The sequence below is a fragment of the Cupressus sempervirens genome, chromosome 11 (genome assembly GCF_028749045.1).
Source record: "Cupressus sempervirens isolate cs-2001-9-10 chromosome 11, ASM2874904v1, whole genome shotgun sequence".
Classification (NCBI taxonomy): domain Eukaryota; kingdom Viridiplantae; phylum Streptophyta; class Pinopsida; order Cupressales; family Cupressaceae; genus Cupressus; species Cupressus sempervirens.
In genome coordinates, this window is record NC_143128.1 from 446,498,691 (window position 1) to 446,520,663 (window position 21,973).

The window sequence follows — 21,973 nt, forward strand, 5'->3', positions numbered from 1 at the left end:
GGGGATCAGACCATTGGCCCATTAAGCTTTCCATCACTTCATACAGAGTCACCAAGAATCCTTCTTTCAAATTCCAATTACTATGGCTATGATACTTGTCTTTACCTAATATTATGGTGGATTGGTGGTATGAGGGGATGCCTAATCATGGTATGACCATGTATACTTTCAATAAGAGGCTCCAACATGTGAAGTACAGACTTAAGAGATGGAATAAACTATGTTTTGAGTATCTACATGTGCAAAAGGTTGCTGCTCAAACCAAGCTAGATAATATCACCCACCAGATTCATGACCATGGGTTGAGCTTTGAGTTGAGTATAACTGAGTCCTCAGCTCTTAAGGATCTGGAAGAATGGGAGCTCCATGAGGAGATTTTTTGGAAGCAGAAATCTCATATTGATTAGCTTCAGGAGGGGGGTAGGAACACTACTTTTTTCCACAACTCTATTAAGGCACAAAGGCATGAGAACTCTCTACCCTCTCTGGCCCTAACTAATGGGACCTAGATCTATTCTGGTGATGATATTTTCAGGGAAGCTATCAATTACTTCTCTGATCTCTTTTCTAGGGAAGATCCTATTGCTAGGCTTGAGGTGCGCGACATCCTTGATTGCATCCCTCACCTAGTCTTTGTTGAGATGAATGATGCCCTTTTATGCCCTATCTTACTTCCAAAAATGGAGAAAGTCATGTTTAATATGAAGAAAGGTAAGGCCTTAGGTCCAAACGAGTTTTTGATTGCGTTTTTACAAGAATTTTGTGAGATAATTAAGTATGATGTCCTAGACGTGGTCCAAGAATCATATAGTAATAAATAGATGTTGAAGTCTTTGAATTCCACTTTCTTGGCTCTCATACCTAAGAAGGAAGGGGCTAATCAGCTGGATCAATTTAGGCCTATAGCTTTATGTAATGTTGTCTACAAGATCATCACCAAATTGATTGCTGAGAGGCTCAAGCCTATCCTTGGTTCTTTGATCTCTACTAAAAAGGGTGATTTTGTTGACGAAAGATAAATCTTGGATGGGGTTGTGATAGCAAAAAAGGAAATCCACTCTATGGCTACTTCTAAGGAGAAAGCTATGTTCATTAAGCTGGACATGGCCAAAGCTTATGATCAGGTGAGTTGGTAGTTCTTACAAAAAAATCTTTTGACTTTTGGATTTGCTGCAGAGTGGGTCGATTGGGTTCTTAGCTGTGTGACCTTAGCCTCCTTCTCGATTCTTATTAATGGAGAACCTTTAGACTTGTTTGGGGCCTCTCAAGGACTTTGGCAAGGAGACTCGCTATCTCCATACTTGTTCATTATCATGGCGGAGGGTCTTGGCAGGTTTATAAAAGCTCAGGTGCAATAGGGTCTTATCCAAGGATGGAGCTGGAAAAATGACCTTTCCTTGTATTCTCATCTTTAGTTTGTGGATGATACCATTTTGATGGGCATGGCTAGAATTAGTGAGGCAGTTAATATCAAGAAAGCTCTGGATACCTATGTAAAAGCCTCAGGTTAGAGAATTAATGATGATAAGTCTTCTATTTGTTTCTTTCACATGCCTCGGCTTATTTAGAATAGGATTGTTAGAATTCTTAGGTTCCAAATTGGTTCTCTTCCGATGATGTACCTCGAGGTCCCTTTGGTCTTGGGTGCTCAGAAGAGGGACTATTGGTAGGGGATTTTGGACAAATTCAAGAGTAAGGTTAGTCATTGGACATACATATGGTTATCTTCTATTGGGAGAGTGGTTCTGCTAAAGATTGTGGTGTAGTCTCTCCCTATTTATAGGTGTTGTGTTCAAGTTCCCCCCTCTAAATTTGTGAGGGACTTTGATGCTTTATCCAGACAATTCCTTTGGTCTAATAGTCTTCTAACCTCAAAATGGAGCCTTTTTAAGTGGGAGTCTGTGTGTAGACCGAAGCAGGCCGGTGGTCTTAGGCTTCGCTCGATGGCTCTTGTTGCCATGGCCTTGGCTACAAAGTTGTGTTGATGATGGTGTAATAATCAAGATCAAGATTGGGCCAAGATTCTTTCCCATAAGTACTTTCCTGGTGCAAATTGCTCTGAGGTGCCACAACTTGCTTTGGTGGGTAAAGGCTCCTATATTTGGGATACACTTAATGTAATGCCCTGCCAAGGGATCCAAAGAATTAACCTAGAATTTCACTAAGTTTGGTAGCATTTTTTTTATAAAAAAAACATGAAAGTAAATAACACATATAACTTAAGCACCATAACGAAAGCAATAGCAATGTCCATCTAAAAGTAAACATAACATTGATCATAGATTACATTCTCTAAGGATCCCTTAACATTGAATTACATCTAAGTCAACTAACATTATTGAATCCATCTAATACAACAATCACATGAAATAATAATGATAAGTCCAATGTTTATACATTACATTTCAAATGCTCAATCATCCACTGTACATGTCATAGGGTAAAAAAAGCTTAAAAGAATATACATATGTGGAATATGGTACATCATCCTGTTCTAATCTATGATACATCAAAGTAAATATAATCACATGATACACATGATACATCATCATAGAAGATATATACATTCATCATAAAGATCAAACATAATAAACTAAGTGCATGGTTCCTCCCAAATGTAAATAGCATCATTAGATCATCATGGGCCCTAGCCATCCCTCCATGCGTAACATTCCAAATCATCGAAGAGATCATCGGTATTAACATAGTAGGATGTCACTCCTAACATATACTATATCATATGCATAAAGTAATCTAAAATGTAAAATAAGCATAAGATAACATCATCTAACATATGCTAATCATCAATGAAAGGATACATATCCACCATCATGAAGGATGCATCAGCCGCGATATCTCAATGAATCTCAAATGAGAAGAGTGGAAAAACACTACCACCCCACCATGTGGTACCTAAGTGGTCCACTCCCACCGTGCTGAGGAGATAATCTCAAGTCCCAAATAGGCTATCCAAAAACACATAACATAAATCTCTATAAATTCAGGAATCCTAAAAGTATACTAACTCAAAGGTTCCAATCACAAAACTGACATCTAATTCCCAGAGGCACACAATGACATGTAGGAACCTACTATGCAAGCGGGAAAGTGTCATCGCATATATCATGTACAAGTTACCTTGGCAGTTAGCTAAACTCCATGGGTCCATACTGATCCTCATGTGGCCACTAGTATCCTCTCATACTAACAAGGCATACTATGGAATGCAAGGTCGCAACCATGTGTTCTCTCTACTCCCAACCTAGTCTGTACAAGCACTCAAGGCACGAGCGAGAACAAAACAATTATCTTTTTAGGTTCGTTCAGTTAGTATTAGGTGTGAATGTTTTCACTTATTAACCAACTTACAATGAGTTACCCTGGCAGCCTCTTAGGGCCCCAGCCCCCATTGCAAGCCACTTCCTGACACTACATGCAGATAACCTACCCTAAGCTCATGGAATCATAAATCTCAAAATCACAAAAGATAATCCATAATAAAATCATCAAATATGCATAAAAGCATCAAATCTCCATGAGCAAGCATCCATAGAAAATCATGACCACAACAACTCTCTATTGGCAACTGAAGTGTCACTGATAATCAAAAGTATCCATTGGTTCTTAATAACCAAAATATATCTCAATCATACCGATCAAAGACTCCAAAATGGTTGAGTCAAAACATGTCACAACATGACATCATAAAATAAAATTTCAGCCTCATCATGGTGACTTGAAAAATAACCAAGGATAACTGATCGATGAACCAAAAATGATTGGGTCAAGTGTCTCATACATAAGAAACTCAACTATAACAATTAATAATTACAAACATTACATAGAGCATTCCATCACATAACCATGGTTGGGTTTATAAAGATTGAGATTAAAACATCATCATGCCATCACAATCACATAACCCCCAAGCCTCTGGTAGACATCCTATAACTGCTCAACACTAGTCAACCCAAAACCCAAAACAATAGCATAAAGAATACACAATGTAAACACATGTTTTGGTTTTTCTAAATTTACGTACTTGAATTTAAATGTGGAGGTTTCAGTTTATGTTTTCCAATTTAGATATCAAGTGGAAAAATTTCACGTTTTACCTAACCCACGTATTTGTTTGATAGATAAAAGTTTCTCCCCAAAACCATTAGACTCAATTTTCTAATTGATCTAATAATATTTGGTTTATAAAAACTTTGTTGAAAAATGACATTTTCAATGAACCAATATTATCAACAAAATTTGCATAATTCAAAACTTTGACTTATAACTCATTCTAATAATTAACTTTAATTAAACTAAATTTGATTAAGTTAATTATTAATATCTCTTCATTTTAATAATAATTGTTAAATTATTACTCATATTTTTAAATCATTTATCTTTTACAGATTGATCCATCTATACAAATCATTTTAAATAAAATATTTATCTATAACTAATATACATATATATATATATATATATATATATATATATATATCAAGTATACATATATTATAATATACAATAATATCATTTTATAAAAATGAAATATAAAAAATCGAATTAACCATATCAATTGCCATCCCCAACGTCCATTTAAAACAAAACATATATAAATATAATCCCCCCCGCTGCGGTACGCAGTCCCTGCGGCCGCAGGCACTGCGCCGACAGTGGGTACAATGTACCCCTTTCATCGCAGTCCTATAACGGCAAGCCTCTGCGACCCGCGGGGGTATGGTTCCATACGTACCCAAAATAATTTGCAGTGTTTACTAATTTTTAAATAATGTTTTTAATAAAACGTTTCCCCATTGATGCGATTTGCAATTCGAAATTGAAATAAAGTTTTATCACTACAATTTATAAAATATGATTATTCAATATGTATATATGCATATATATATATATATATATATATATATGTATTCACAAAATTTAATTAAGTATCACAGCATGTATATATATATGTGTGTGTGTGTGTGTGTGTGTGTGCAGATACCAAAATATTAACATGTATATTTTACAATGAGCATATACACAATCTATTTAAAGATTCCAATTTTCAAAAATTTTCTATAAGCTATTTGATCTCTAAATTTACCCAATGGTTTTTTAATGGATTTGGCTACAATTTAAACCCTAGCCCCGTGTTCTCTTCAGATCTATGCATATAAAGATTCTCGAATAAATTTTAACTACCCATATTGAGAATGCATACAATTAAAATAGGAAAAACCTGAGAAGACATATGGAAGACACGAAGAAGACAATGAATGCAAGATGCGGAAATAGCATAAGTAAAATCACAAGAATCTACCCGGATTCTAATGCTAATTCGCTCTTCCTCAGAAACTCGCAGAGCAAGCTTCTCCCTTCTTCAGAGTTCTCGAGTACTCCAATGCCCAAATGCTCTCCAAACGCTATGTCTAAGCTTCTAGGAATGCCTGAATATAAAGAGCTCTCAAGAAACACCTAGAATGTCTCTAGAAATAGCTAGAAGGTGTCACCAACTAAGCATGTGTCTTTTCCAACCTTCTAGATGAGTCATAAGGTTGTAGACACCATGTGCTTAATTGATGCACTAACCCCCGTGTTGTTGACATATGAGAAATAGAAAGGTGCGTTAACTCCTATGCAAGCTTATAACTCTAATTTACTTTTTATATAACTTCTATTTAAATTTTTATAACGTTTATTTTTAATTTTTATTACTTTTATTATTATTATTTATTTATTACTTTATTATTATTTTATAATTATTATTAATTTTAATTTCTAATTTTCTTTTATTTAATTCTTAATTAATCCTCATTTAATTAATTATAATCAAAATATCAAAGATCGTGATATTTTATATTAATTTTCTCAAATAATTAATTTATTAATTAAATCTATTTATTAAGACTTAATTAATAGAAAATTCACCATAGACCTCCAAGATAAAATATGAAAACCCATCATAGAGCAATTCACACAAAATCACTTTGAAGGGTTAAAAATCATGAAATATATCATCCGACACATTTGGTGGGTAAAATATCCAAATACTTGTCCTACCTCACTAGGACAAATGGTTTAAGGGTTTGGGATTTGGACTTGAAAATTTATCTCCCTTCTCTTATTATTGAGATAATGTAATAGGGTACACTCATCCTGGCAATTCAGGAAAGTTGATACCCGGTACCTGCAACCTGCATAAAAACCATGCATGTACATACAATATATATAATGCTAAGCTAAATAGGTAATGGCAGGAAGTGGTGCATCGTGTAGATCCTGACTAGCAGTTGACTACGACTCCGTTCCTTAACCACATCAGAAATTCTATACAATATGAAAACATGCACACCATACACATGCAAGTATGGGGTAAGTATCCATAATAAAACACATGAGATAATAAACCATTATCTAATCATCAACAATAACTGAAAGCAATGTAATGATCATCATGCATACATGAAATGTAAAGTCTAAATGATCTCATCATATATCCACTGAATCCATAACATAATGTCTGACAGTCTCAAAACAATACCACTAATCCATCAACATAAAACTAGTCTAACATAGTTTGATAATAACAGCAACAATATGTCCAGAAAGATGTGAATGAGGGTAGGCACTACACTTAAGACAGGAGCCCAACTAATTAAGCAGGGTCTCTTCTGGATTTGTAATGGAGGCTCAGATACTCTATTTTGGTAGGACTCTTGGGATGGCTATCCTCCCATTCTCTCTAGTTTTCCCCAGCTTCTTCCCCTTTCCCATTCTTTTACTAATGCAGGTTGGCTTAAAGTAGAGCATTTTAAGATTGTCATATGCCTAGGTCAGGTTGAGGTGGCTTACCAGAAGGATTCTTAGGAGTGGCTAGTTGGCGGCTTTGATGAGGACCGTGCCCTTCTCTCTAGAGTTTTGGCGAATAGGATTTGCAGCTCTCTCAAGGGGAGGGACAACTTGGCTTGGATTCCTAGTCCAAAAGGTAAATTTACAGTGCCCATGGCTATGCTACTCTTGATAGGAACCTACACGGGCTGACTGAAGTGCACTAATGGAAGAAGGTTTAGAGCATCTTTTCATGGCCCAAATGTAACTTTTTCTTATGGTTGTTGGCTCAGAAGAAATATCTCACTTGGGAGAATCTTTGCAAATGAGGCTTTTAGGGACCTTCAATTTGTTGTCTTTTTTGGCACAATGAGGAGTGTGCTTCTCATTTTTTTTTTCTTTGCCCCTTTTCGAGAGAGATATGACATAGATGGTGGGAGGCTTGGTGTCATGGTTGTATTCATGCTTCTTATCTTATTGATTTCTAGGAAAGTTTGGGTAGACCTCCATCGAAGACTCCTTTCTTACAAGTTTCCTGGATGGTTGGACCGATCTTCATTCTTTGGAACCTCTAGTTGGAAAGAAATCACAGAATTTTTTGTGATTCCAAATTAGGAAGTTGCCAACTATGGGAGAAGATTCTCAATAGGCTTCAAGAGATGATTTATGCAAAGTGTGATATATCTGTTACTATTGATCCTAGGGATCAAGCTATTGTGAGGAATCTGAACCTAGGAGATAATAGCCAGGGATGCATTCCTAGAAAAGGACCTAGCCATGTTAAGCGAAGGGTTTGTCGAGATGGGAGGTGGTCTCCTCCCCCAGCTGGGTTCTTGAAGATCAATATAGATGGGTCTTCTCGAGGGAACCCTGGTCATGCTGGTATTGGGGCTATTGGTAGAGGTAATGACAGTGGTGTGGTTTTTCTCCTCTCTATGTATAAGGGTCAACATTCTAATAATTTGATGGAGGCGCTAGCTCTTAAAGTTACTATTGAGTGTGGTTGCTCTTTAGGGTGGTGGAGGATCATATGTGAGTCAGACTCTTAGATTGTTATTGATATGTTGAATAACCAAAGGTTGGAGGATGTTAGTTGGCAACTTGCCTCTTTGGCCAGACAAATTCTTAGCCTTTGTAGCTCCTTGGATTTTGTCTCCTTTCTTCATATCCCTCGCGAATGGAATAGAGTGGCAGACTTTCTGGCAAAGTTGGTTAAGAGAAGGTGGATAGATGGGATATTAATGGTAGGGATGAGTTACCTTTTGAGTATTGTGAGATTATTGATCAGTTGTTATTGGAGGACAGGAGTATGTAGTGTGGTTTTGGGCCTTTGGTCATTGCTCTGTAACTTGCATTTGATTGAATAAATTTTTACCCCTCTTTTTCCAAAATAATAAATTAAATTAAAAATTATTTTAAAATAAATAATATATATTTATAAAAACATTTAATTATTTACAATAAATTTATTTTAAATAATTTAATAACATTAATTAATTTTTATAAATTAAAACTTTTAATAAAATATTATTAAATAATTTTTAATAATTAATAATTAAAATCTTTTAATAAAATTAATTTTATTAACAATTTAGAAAATTTAAAAATATATATATTAAAACACGTGTTTTAAAGCCTGTTAGCTTGCATGAAGGGCCACGCCCTACGCGCAGTACCGTGTTGTCGCAGGGCCTACAACGATAGGGTACAATGTACTCTATCATTGTAGTAGATGCGACAGTAGGTACTCTCACAGTATGGCGACAAGGGGTACGGGGTAACTCCCTCCCCCTCCTTTATATATATATTTTAATAAAAAAATCAAAAACATTTTTTTAAAAACTTTTCTCATACAATGTTTTTTTAATATTATTTTTTTAAATAAAATCTCTAGCAATAATCTAACAGGGAAAATACAGCCGACTAGTCAATTATTTTCCATTTAAATTTTTAATTTCAAAGGAAAACCCATTCCCTATTTAATTCTCAATTTTTTTTTAATTCTATTGAAAGAAAGGTTTTATTGATCGATTAAGAATGTTCAAACTTTGAATAGATCTCCAATTTTATTGCACAACCCTATCTTGTTCTTTTTCCAAATTCAAGATCTATAAAAAGAAATATTATATTGAACATTTAAAAATTCCCATACATAGAAGATTTAACAAATGCACTAGAGAATCATAATATGATAAATTTCATCACAAGATTATATAGGCATCCATTAAATAGACACGATGAAGACATGAAAGAAAAGAGGGTATTATGATATGCAAAAATCACAAGCGTCTACTTGGACACTGATGCTAATCGCTACGCCCTAAAAAAACTGTAGAGATAATCCCTCCTTCCAGAACCTTCTCCTTTCCAAAATTTCTTCCTTCAAAATTCGCAGTCCTTCAAAAATGAACCCCCAAGTTGTGATATGGAGTTCTCTCCCAAAAATCAGGGCACTAATTGTGCATTCACCCCAGAGAACTCCTTGCTCACAACCCTTAACTCATTATTAACTTTTATTTATCTTTTTCATGTACATTCATTAATTAATTAAATTACTTTATTTAATTTTCACTTGACTCTTTTTAAATTAATTTATTAAATTTATTCTCATGCACGTATCATGCGATCATAAAATTTTTAATAAGTTAATTTCTTTTCCACTTCTAAATTTATTTTGGAACATTAAATTTGATAGCTATTTATTATTTAAATAATATTATTTAGCATTTATTTAAAAATGAACTCTAAACATATTATTATTAAATTAAATAAATATTATCACGTTCCAAATTCATACTATAATTTTTATCTTCAAATTTAATTCTTTTTATTTAATTAATTTCCCAATTAATTAAATAAAAAAATATCATAATAATTTTCCATTAAATTAAATCATTAGTTTAATCTTTTAATTAGACTTAATTAATAGAAAATTTACCAAAGACTCATAAAGTAAAATATGAGAACCCATTATAGAAAACACATACAAAATCAAACTAAAGGGTTATAATCATGAATTAACATCATCCGACGCATTCGAAGGGTACACGACTCAGATACTTGTCCCAATTATCAATTAGGACAAATGACTTAAGGGTTTAGGATTTGGACTTAAGAATTTATCTCCCCTCTCTTACCATTGAGATAATGTGATAGGGTACGCTCATCCTAGCAATTCAAGAAAGTTGATACACAATACTTGCAACCTGCATAAAATCCATGCATGTACAAACACAATATATATTAATCTAAATAGGCAATGGCAAGAAGTGGTGCATCGTGTAGATCCCAATTAGCAAGTGACTACGACTCCCTTCCTTAACCGCATCAAAAATGTCATACATAAAGAAAACAACACGACCACCATACACATGCAGTATGGGGTAAATACCCATAAGAAAACACATATAATGATCCATCTAACTAAATATCATCGATAACTAAAAAATACTGTAATAATCATCATGCACACACGAAGTATAGAGTACCAAGTAATCTCATCATATATCAACTAAATTTGAAGTAATAAATGATAATCTCAAGATAATGCTACTAATCATCAAACATAAAACTGGCCTAAAAGAGTTTGCCAATGATAGCAAAATGTAAATTAGGAAAATGTAAACTAGGGGCAGGCACTACATAAATGTTGGAATGTGATTGTGGATGGTGGTAGTACTAATATAGTAGTTTTTGAGGGGATGGTTCAAAAACTTGGCCTAAAGAGAGTGAGACATACTTGTCCTAATAGGATCAGCTGGTTGCAAGATGAACATGCTTTGGAAGTAGGGAAGCAATATCTTATTGATTTTTAGATTGGATAATATGTTGATTAGGTATTGTGTGATATTTTGGACATGAGCTATTGTCACATATTTTTGGTAGACCTTGGAAATATTTGTAGGGCAATGCATGATTGTATCAAGAATGCGATTATGATTGAGAAGGGTAGCATGAAGCATTCTTTGATTCCTCTGTAGAATATAGAGATTGGTAGGAGAAACTTGAGTTTTGGTAGCTGAGTTGAGTTGAAGGATTTTGAAAGGGTTAAAGATCAATGTGGAAGACAAACCTATTACACACCAAAGATAGATGTGAAGATGACAAATATAGGAAAATGGTTTTAGAAGTAGAACATAGGCTAGAGTGTACAAGTTGAGAACTTGGAGGATGCATGTATGTGGAGAACTAGTTTATGGTTTATGTGTTGAACCATGGAAGATCTTATTCCTAGTATTGAGATTATATTTTCTTCACACTTGGGGTGTCTAATGCAAGAGCATCTTGGGGTAGTCAACAATCTTGTATGTAAGATTTTTGAGCTTGATTTAACATAATCATGGTTCATGTGATTATGGTTATGTTTGAAACATATTGGACATCCTTGTCCTAAGTGCACATAATGATTGGAGTTATCGCATTGGACTTAGAAATTTTTAAATGATTATTGGTAACATGTTCGTATTTCCTAGACAAACCTTAGAGATTGTATTCACAAGATTTAATTAGAGGGATTTGTTTACCTGCTCTTATATTTGCATCATTAATTGGTATGTAGACCTATTTCTAAGGGTGTGCACTTTTATTTTTTCATATGAGTTAGTTATGCATTGTAAACTTGGGGCTTGTCCTAAGTATTTAGTTATTTAATGTTTGTTTCCAAGATGACTTGTGGCTTGAGGGTTTATTTAAAGAGAGTTTTTATTTAATGTAACTTTCTAGGATGACTTGTGGTTTGGGTTGGTATGAGTAGAGGGTCTTTTGATATCTTGAGTAATTAATTAATTCAACATGGAGCTCAACATGTCATAGCTAAGAGGAGCAAAATTTAGTAGAGCTAATAGCTAAGAGCGGGCTTGAGAAATAAAAAGGTTGCTTGGTAGCTTGCGAGCAAAAGTTTAGATTCTTCTTGGGGTTCTAGAATAGATACCAGTTGGATATTATGAGATCTTGCAAAATAGTTATTATAATTGTTGATGTAGTTGCTTGAACTTGGAAGGCCTTACAACTAGGTGTGTTGGATGTAAATCTTATGATTCTATTATGAGAATTGGCATTTTTTTAGATCTAAATCACTACATTATTGGGGTAAAAGCACAGATCTGTGTTTCCTTTTAGGACCTCTAAACCTATTTTGGTCAAATCTAATTCTCTATCAAAACTCAACTTTTCTCAAAAACAAAAAATACCCTTTTGTAGATTTCAAAGTCAATATCATCATTATATATAATTTATAGTGTTTTGACTGGTTATAATATGTTATAATTTTTAAACATTATAAGTAGGTATTTTAACATTTGATAAGATACACAAGACTTATCAACAGGAGGCCAAGGAGACCCAGATGGGCCAGGAGGCTACCTAGGTCATGCAGGAGATGGAAAGAAAGACCGAGGATTAGTTCCTATCTTTTTCCTTTTTTGCTGGCTTTTTGTTTTGGCTTTTGATTGTTTCGTTAGTCTTGTCTTTTCTGTTTGGCCTTTTCTTTGGCCTTTGTTTATTTGGATGGGCCTAGTGCTTATTTTCAGCCTTTAGCCTTGTAACTTTTGTGGCTGGGCTTCTAATGCTTATTTTCAGCCTGTTATGTTTTAACTCTCGGGTTTTAGGGTCCCTGTAAAACCTGTTTATCTAATCAAAAACATTTGAGAAGATACTCCTTCAAAACAAGAAAAAAATAGTAAATCATATAAAAAAAATCAAAATTAAAATGTATCCCTATAGGAGAAAGTCTTCTTCAAGAATATGCAGTGTTTTTGAAAAAATGTGTAGATTTGATAAGGAAGTTTTGATGAGAGGAAAAAACTATTGGTTTTTTAAAAGGTTGACCTCGAATACTTATAACAAAGAAAATATACATCAAAAACCATTTTTTTTTGTGTCCTAGTTATACATGTCATCTATTACATATTTTCAAATCAGAGCAAGAAAAGATGATTTGCATATGCTTGTTTGACAAGAATGACACCATATATTTTTTGCTATTGAAAAATAGAGTTCAAAATTAATAAAAATGAGTAAATTCTTACTCAAAAAAATTGTAGGCATAAAATTCATTTGAAATTACACATTTCATCAATTTACACCATCTTCAAATTCTAAACAAAAATACTATTTTTATGTCATTAAAGTTGAACAATTTGCATTCTGGGATCCTTTTTCTTTATAAAAGATGACACATATTTATGCTTTTATCCATTGGTTATATTTCATCGTGTAGTTACTTTTTGGGGGCTAGTTCATCTCCATTGGGGATTATCCTACCTTGTACTGTATTAGAAGTTTGTCCCCTACAAGAGATTCATGGATGTTTGTAATGAGATTCCTTCTTTCTCTTCTAGATTTTCACTCCCTTACATATTTTCAATGTGTTTTTTATTTGACAAATATTTGATTCATTGATTTACTTTTAAATTGATAAGTGAACTGAGATTCAAAATTTCCTAATACTTGCAATAGAGCTAATACTTTGTAGTAGATAACAAGAATAAAGCTTGATAAATTTTACTTTTTAAGTTTTATATTATACCATCAAATGTAGAAAGTGTTCATTGATGCATACATCTGTATATATAACCAAGAATATGGAAGTGAGCTTGACTGCTTTATATGTTGAGCCTGTTCCACTAATGGTTTTATAGAAGTGCGTATAGTTGAGATTGTCCCATTGCATGTGAGTGATATTAACAACATTTTTTTGTCAAATTCAATTAAATAATTTAATTGTTTTGTATCATTCTCCTTATTTAAATTTAAATTTTTCATTTCCCTCCAAATTCAATATTAAATGTTGTAACTAATTCTTTAATTGTTTAATGTATGTACTTCATTTATCTTCAATTATCATCTAATTTTATCTAATACTTTTTCTTTATATTAATAAAATTATTTTATTATTAAATAAGTATATTGAACAATTCTAATGTGGACATTGTCTTATGTTGACAAAAGGAAAAGGCAATAGAAAACAACAAACTTATTAACTTGTGTGGATGATGTGGAAGTCTTTGTTGATAAGGAAGGACAAATAGAGCATGTGTTGCAAAGAATACCATCTAAGGTACCTTGTCACCTATACCAGTGAACAAGTTACAAAGTCTTGGTTAAGATGAATATTGATCCAATGAAACATCCTACCACATTAACCTCCAAAGCCCAAGAATGATGGCTTGCAAAATCAAGCCATAGAAAAAGTAATCATGAGATGGAAATAGTTTACAACTATAAAATGTTCAACTAAATAATAGATAATGATTGGAAAATATTTCCAGGGTAAACTTTAAGAAACCCCCCTCTAGAAAAAGATATAAATTATTGGCAAATCTTTCATTATTTTTAAAAACCAAATTATTTTTATCAGCGAATCTCTCAATTTTTAAATTTAAATATTATTTACATTGGCAATTATTTTGGAATCATAATTTTTGAGTAGAAAATATTGGCGAATCTCAATAATAATAGAAAGTCAGTTGATTGTCATGGAATATTACAAATCAAAGTTGAACATGTTTTATCTCATGGAAATTATGAGGATAATTACATTATATTTTAAATCAATAGTGAAAACTAAATATTGGTAATATATCCCTAAAGTAACTAATAATTATGATAATTATTAGTGAATTAATTTTAATTTTGCTGATAATATATAATATTTGGGTGAATCAAATCTAATCATGTATTGAATATTGTGGAAAATCTTTGAGTTTAATATTTTTAATAAAATAAATTATTGAGAGACTTTAAATATTTTAGAAGTAAATTTAATAAAAGTGTGGTGATTTAGGTTGTATTAGATCTTAAATTATTAGCCAAATTACTAGTGAAAATTTTCTAAAATTTGCAAAATTATGAATATTCACCACTAAAAATAAAACCCTAATTTCTAGTTGAATAATTTAAAAAAAATATATTCTAAAGAAAAAACTAGAATGTACTATTGCCAAATATTTGTTTCTATTTGTAAAGGTTGCATCTATAAAACCAAAACCACATCAACAATCTCCATTAAAAATGGAAAATTGAATGAGAGTCTAGGTCATTTGAATATTGACCAGTCAACATTAATTTTTAATTATCGTTAAATTTAAAAGAAATACATAAATATATGTACAAGTATGAAGATAAGAGATAAAATGAAAAGTTCTAAAAGAAACCATAACCACATACCAGAGTAATGAGATGGCCCAAATAGGACGACCAAGCTAAAAGGAGCTCTAGAACTTGTTCAAGTATAATACAAGTAAGAATATTGTAGGAGTGCTTTACCACTCTACCATGAAGCTATTAAGCTTCCCTTGTATCTTTCTTAACATAAAAGATACCCAACCTGACATCGAGGAAGTCTAAATAAGCAAAAATATGAGTAGTGATGGAATTGTGTAGCAGACAATAATTAAGAATACACTGGTGTTATAAAATAGAGTATAACAAGATAAAAGTGCATCCTTTTCTTGATAGTCCCATCTCAAGAACCTTTAAAACCTAACATAGTTTATCCAATACAATTATACAAAATTCTTCATGTATACTCATCATAGATACCCATTAACTATGTATTTTATCTCAATATCAAGACATGAAGACACACTCATGCAAGAGTACTTGATAGTAGAATTAGTCATAAACAAAAGTCACTTGCCAAAAGCATAACAATAACTGAAAACATAAATCCCTTTACTTTATGACTAAAAGTTTGTTAAGGGACAACTCATAGCTCTAATTGGACTCATAGCAATATTGACAAACATTTGTCCAAGAGGAATGAATGTTAGCTCCAATTGTAGTCCCAACATGTCATATCAACATGAACAACATAAATACAACTATCAAGAAGATTTATCCACTACCCATATGCGGCTTGGAGAACTTGGAAGGAGAAATACTTTTCCATTATTGTGGTACAATTTTTAGTTTATAGTTTAAACAACGAATGCCATATCTTTATATCAAATATAATGAAAATGTTCTCAACAACCAAAAAAAAAAAAAAAGAGTTATGCACTCAACCAAAAGAGAACTTTAATTGTCCCATAAGGTATTTCCAAATGCATTTCATTTAAAGAATTCAAAATACACTTAGTAAGATGTACCATCTACTTCGTGATACCAATCATTCCAATTTCCTACATAATAACACAATCGCTATATGCGCCTGGTTGTTCACATTTACTCTGGTCCTCATCATAAGAAATAATAAACTAAACAGTCTGCCTTATCTAAAAGAGATTCTAGATTAACTCACGATTTAAACTCATCATTATAGTTAAAACATTTTTCATAACTAAGGGACTTGGTTGATTAAAACAATGGTTCATAAATAAAATGATTTAGAATTCAATATTGAAAACATGGAACATATAAGTACATTCTATGTTGTGATGAAAAGAATCAACTATTCCTAACAATGGCTAAAACCATTAAACTCCCAACTATACTTAACAATAGTGATGTAGAATGGCTCCCAAAAGAATCTACGTTGGAAAGTCAAATTTCTATCATGTTTACATTCCATCTTAGAATGGTATTCGTCTCTTTCTGTGATTACATACTATGCATGCAAGTTATCATACAAACTGGAATTATTTTGACCAAAAAGTGATTCGGTGTGTTTCATTGGATGCTCACCACCTATTTTGAGCTTCTAGTTTTCGTGCTCAGACTTGGAATGTGATAAATCTTATCCCAAACTTATTCTGCAACATATGTTTTACATTTCTCAAGATCTTCTAAAACCTCATTAACAAGTTCATTGATTCTTTACATCTTGCAATGATAGCGGAGCTATAAAATTGCGTCCTTTCACAATGGCTAGGTTCAAGCTATGAAGGTGGAAAATTGCTAGACAAATCATATGGAGGTTGTGTTTTAAAATTTTGAGCCTCCTACCCTAACACACCAACCACTAGCCTAGCACACCACAACCACAGGATCAAGCAAAAGGCCCATAAGTAATCAATATCTAATTACGATGAATATTTTATCTACATGGGAAGAATCCATTTGGTTTTATCCTACTTCAAGTATATGTAGAGGATCAACTTATTAAAAGCTCAAACAATTTCTCACTAAATTCATCTACCCGTGGTCTAATCTAACTTTTCTTACATAGATTCTTGTTTAAACAAAACACATTTTTATGCACTTCATGAACCCCAATAATTAAACCTCTTGAAGGAGTTCATTCAATGCAATATTTGATATATATCATTTTTTTTTGTTTTGCACAACAAGAAAAATACTCAAAAGCTCAGAATTGAACCTAGAAAAATGTAACAACAAATGTAGATGCTCATCCTTTCATCTACTCCCTACTACTATTATTTTCTACTATATCTCGTGCTCTTCTAAAAAAATATCCCCCTCTCTAATTTTTTTCCAAAGTTTCTCAAATTTCAAACTCACATCCCAAATATAAAGAAAGAAACCCCCTCACCCTTTCAAACTGCAGGTCCATCATCTATATCGATTACTAGTTTCTGCCTACCACTAATTCATTATTTTCATGTAACAATTTTGGTCCATCCATTCCCTTTCCTAATAGAAGATCTAAAATAGCTATTTAAATTTAGACTTTCACAATGATTTTGTAACTATTATCTCGAGCCATCTATTTATTTATAATTTTTTTTTGACAAAATTCCACATGGCAATAAAGGAGTGAGTTGTGTGGTATCACAAAAAATGGGTTGTGACATCCTTCCCCACTTAGAAAATGCATCGTACCAATGTAGTGATATATAGGAAATGGAAATCACATCAGAAGACATTTAAGAAAACCAATTTAATAGGGTCAAAATCTAACTTTCATTACTCACAATAATGCTTATAACTACGTTCAATTCTATCAAAATTTGACTTCCATCTAATTAACAAGGTCAAAATTTCATTTTCTTAAATGAAACCTACTTTTCATTTGAACAGATTCAAATCAAATCAAGACATGAATTTCAAAGATAGCGGTAGCACATACTGTGGTAAACACAACTAAAGAAAATCAACATAGAGTTAAAGCAAGCACATGTAATAATTAATAATTTTAAGCACTTTTCCTATGTGAGTGTGTTAATTCTATTACCATTCTATAGTTTTACAAGGTTAGACTACCTCTCTCCGAAAATATTTTCCCTTTCTTATGGTATGTCATTCCCTCTTTTACATGGACAATAACAACATGAAAATATATGTCCATCATATATCATAATAAAATCAAATATTCAATAAAATATCAAATCAAATACAATCTTATCTCGATGAATCTCAAAATTCAATAACATACATCCTTAAAATCACATGATAGCACACATACACTTATGCTTACTTATCATACATTGGCATCACATGGGTTTGACAATGCTAGTAGATACTTCATATCCACTTCTTGCCATACTCATACATATACACTCACAATACTTTAGCTCACTCATAATTTCAATAGCTCAAGGAGATCAATTAAAATATCAAGAGTCGATATTTTTCTTTAATTTTATGATTTCTTAACTGATCTTTATTCACATCTTGATCACGAGTAACCTAAATAATCATTCATTTAGACCATCTAACATGTGGTGTTTTCTAATTAAGCATCCACATCATTAACTCAATGTCCATGAAAATATATTAGGTAATGCAATCACATTACATCTATTTCATCATCAATTGAATCATCATGAAATATAACATCATCAATATGCTAATTAGTATTTAATCATCATTATGCATACAAAAGAGTCAAGAAGTTGATATCCAAATGTATTTACATCATAATGCATTAGTTAGCTCACACTTAATGATATATGTCTAACCAATGTGATAAGTAAAATGAATGATAAAAGGCCACACAATCAAGTGTGTCAAAGAAACATTGACCAAATGTTCTACATCTAATTAGATAATAAAACTAAATTCCAACTGTACATATTGACCAAAGGTCTAAGTCAAATACATAATGACTAAGTTTTTCAAACAACATATAAACTAGGAGCCCAAACCTAACAACTCAAGACAACCAAATCATTAGTTGATGAAGGGCGTTCCCCTTAATACCTTAAACACATAACATAAGAAAGAAATAACAACAATTTGTGAGAGATGGGCTTCTTAATGACATATGTCTAACCAATGTGATAAGTAAAATGAATGATAAAAGGCCACACAATCAAGTGTGTCAAAGAAACATTGACCAAAAGTTCTACATCTAATTAGATAATAAAACTAAATTCCAACTGTACATATTGACCAAAGGTCTAAGTCAAATACATAATGACTAAGTTTGTCAAACAACATATAAACTAGGAGCCCAAACCTGACAACTCAAGACAACCAAATCATTAGTTGATGAAGGGTGTTCCCCTTAATACCTTAAACACATAACATAACAAAGAAATAACAACAATTTGTGAGAGATGGGCTTCTTATTATTGCCAAAAATGTGGAACTACAGGATTCAAAATTACAATATGCTAACCCACATGGGCACCTTCATTACAGTAATCTACAAGACAAAGTTGCGAACTAGCACCTAGATTTGTCTTAGAAAATGTACAAGCATATCTTAAATAGGCAATTTATGCCACCCAAGAAGGTTCTAGACACTCAAACTTAATACCTAGGACTAATAGACCCTAGCAATACATATAGAGTTAGCCAAATACACCTTCGACATTTATTTTGGAAGTTTTGATCAACCCAACTTTGGAAGGCTGTAGATTTCAAACCATTGCTCTGATTGTCTATTATAACTACTTTTCAGAATCCTCGACTTTTGATCTATAGGCTTGGATCCGCATAGGCACCCATTTGTCAAGTTTTTGGGCCTCATATGGACATGTCTAGGCCTTCAAAATTGAGCCCAATTTTTTTGTACCAAATATTTATAACAAATATCTATAATAACTTCATTGATACTTATGATATGGCATTGAGCTTCAACTGGTAGGCTGATATGATTGAGATAAGCCTCCACCTTTGAAATTAGGACATTTTGAGCTTGTATGACTGACTTATTGAGTAGCAAGCCTCCATAAATAACAACTTTACATTAAGACAACCCTTATTCAAATAACTTAAATGAAATATTTTTGGGTGATGTAAGATTTCTCTTACACCTAGGATGCTCCTACATTAGACACCTAGGGTAATTTGAGAAATGACACTGTCATGTCTCAGGTGTTTAGAGGAAAACCAAGATGGTTAAACTCCACCCTTTCTAGCCATGATGAATCTATTGTTGTTCTCCCTTTCCATTTTACTAGGTATTCTTCATAAGTTATGCTCCTTGTACTTTTCCCAACACAACTATCCAATATCTCCTCAATCTCCTTTGTGGCCAAACTAGTTGCTAGAATACTCCACTGTGCTTCTACAACTTCATCTTGATTACCTTCCTCATTATACTTTGTCAAATCTAAAATGTTAGATATTGGTGAAATATTTAGTTCAGAAGGCAACTCCACTTCATAGGAATTTCCAGAATCATGCCTTTTCACTATCTTGCACAGTCCAAGCTTGTTTATTTTTTAGCTTATTATATGTGCCCACTCAAAAACACTCCTTTCTTACATGAAACCTGAATTTAACTTCAATCCAAAATTCCTTATACCTCCTTCTCACATCTACCTTAGTTTTATATTATGTATTCATCTTAATAGTATGCTTCCTCATCTCCTCATGGATATTCTTCAAATGTGCATCAAATTCTTCTACTTCAACACTACTTATTTCTCGTTTATCCAATTGCCTTAATTCATAAGAAATTTTGGGATTACTCCCATATACAATCTGGAATGGTGATTTACTAGTACCCCTATTGATAGAATTATTAAATGGAAATTTTTCCTATGATAAAATTAGATCCCATCCTTTTGGCTTATCACCAACCAAGAATCTTAGCAAATTCCCCAAACTCCTATTCACCACCTCTATTTGTCCATCAATCTATGGATGATGTGATGAACTAAACTTCAAGTCTATCTTCAATTTATTCCACAATGTATGCCAAAAATACCCAAAAAAATTGGTATCTCAATAAAAAACTATACTCTTTGGTAGACCATGTAGTCTCAACACTTCTTTGAAAAATAACCCTACCACATGAACAAGATCACTAGTATTTTTGCAAGGAATGAAATGTACTATTTTTGAAAACTTTTCAACCACCACAAAAATATAATCATACCCTTGTTGAGTCCTTGGTAATCCAAGAATGAAATCCATGTTGACGTCCTCCCATGACTTATCTGGTATAGGTAATGGTTGATACAACCTCATATTTGGCTTCACACCTTTTGCCATCTGGCATACTATGCAACTCTACAAATTTTTTTTCACATCTTGTTGTAACTATGGCCAATAATAATTCTTAGTAACTAAAGAAATGGTCTTATCTCTCCCAAAATCTCCAATCAATCCTCCACTATGCTTCTCCTTGACAAGATTATCTCTCATTGAACTTTTGGGAATGCACAACTGACTTCCTTTAAACATTATACCATCTTGGATTATGAAATCTAACCTCTTTATTCTATCAAGTGTAATAGGTTTTGTACAAGCCTTCCAAGCTTTGCCAAAATTAGGATCCTGTGGATACAAATTACTAAGTTCCTGGAACCCAACCACCTCAATTTACATCTTTGTCAATAAAAGATGTCTCATACTAAGAGCATATGTAACTCTATTAGAATTTCCACTCTTGTGTTTCAAAACAAATGTATAAATTTGTAAAGTCAAACCACTTCAAATGCCTCTAGTTTAATTTTCTTTGATTGTTCAACTATTGCAAAGCTTGATGATTAGTATACAAAGAAATCTCCTTAGGAAGAAGATAGTGTCTCCATTTCTTTAACACATGAACGATAGCATAAAATTCTTGATCATAAACAAGATATTTTATTTTGATATAATTCAACTTCTTACTAAAATAAGCAACAGATCTACCTTCTTGGGCTCAAAAAAATCCTACTGCAGTACCACTAGCATCATAGTCTACTTGAAACACCTTGTTAAAATCTAGAAGAGTGAAAATAGGTTTCTCTATAACTTTCTATTTCAACAAATTAAAACATGTATCTACTCCTACTCTCCACTTAATTTTTTTCCTATATCCTCTCATTGTTTCAGTCAAGGGTCCAAAAATATTGCTAAAACCTCT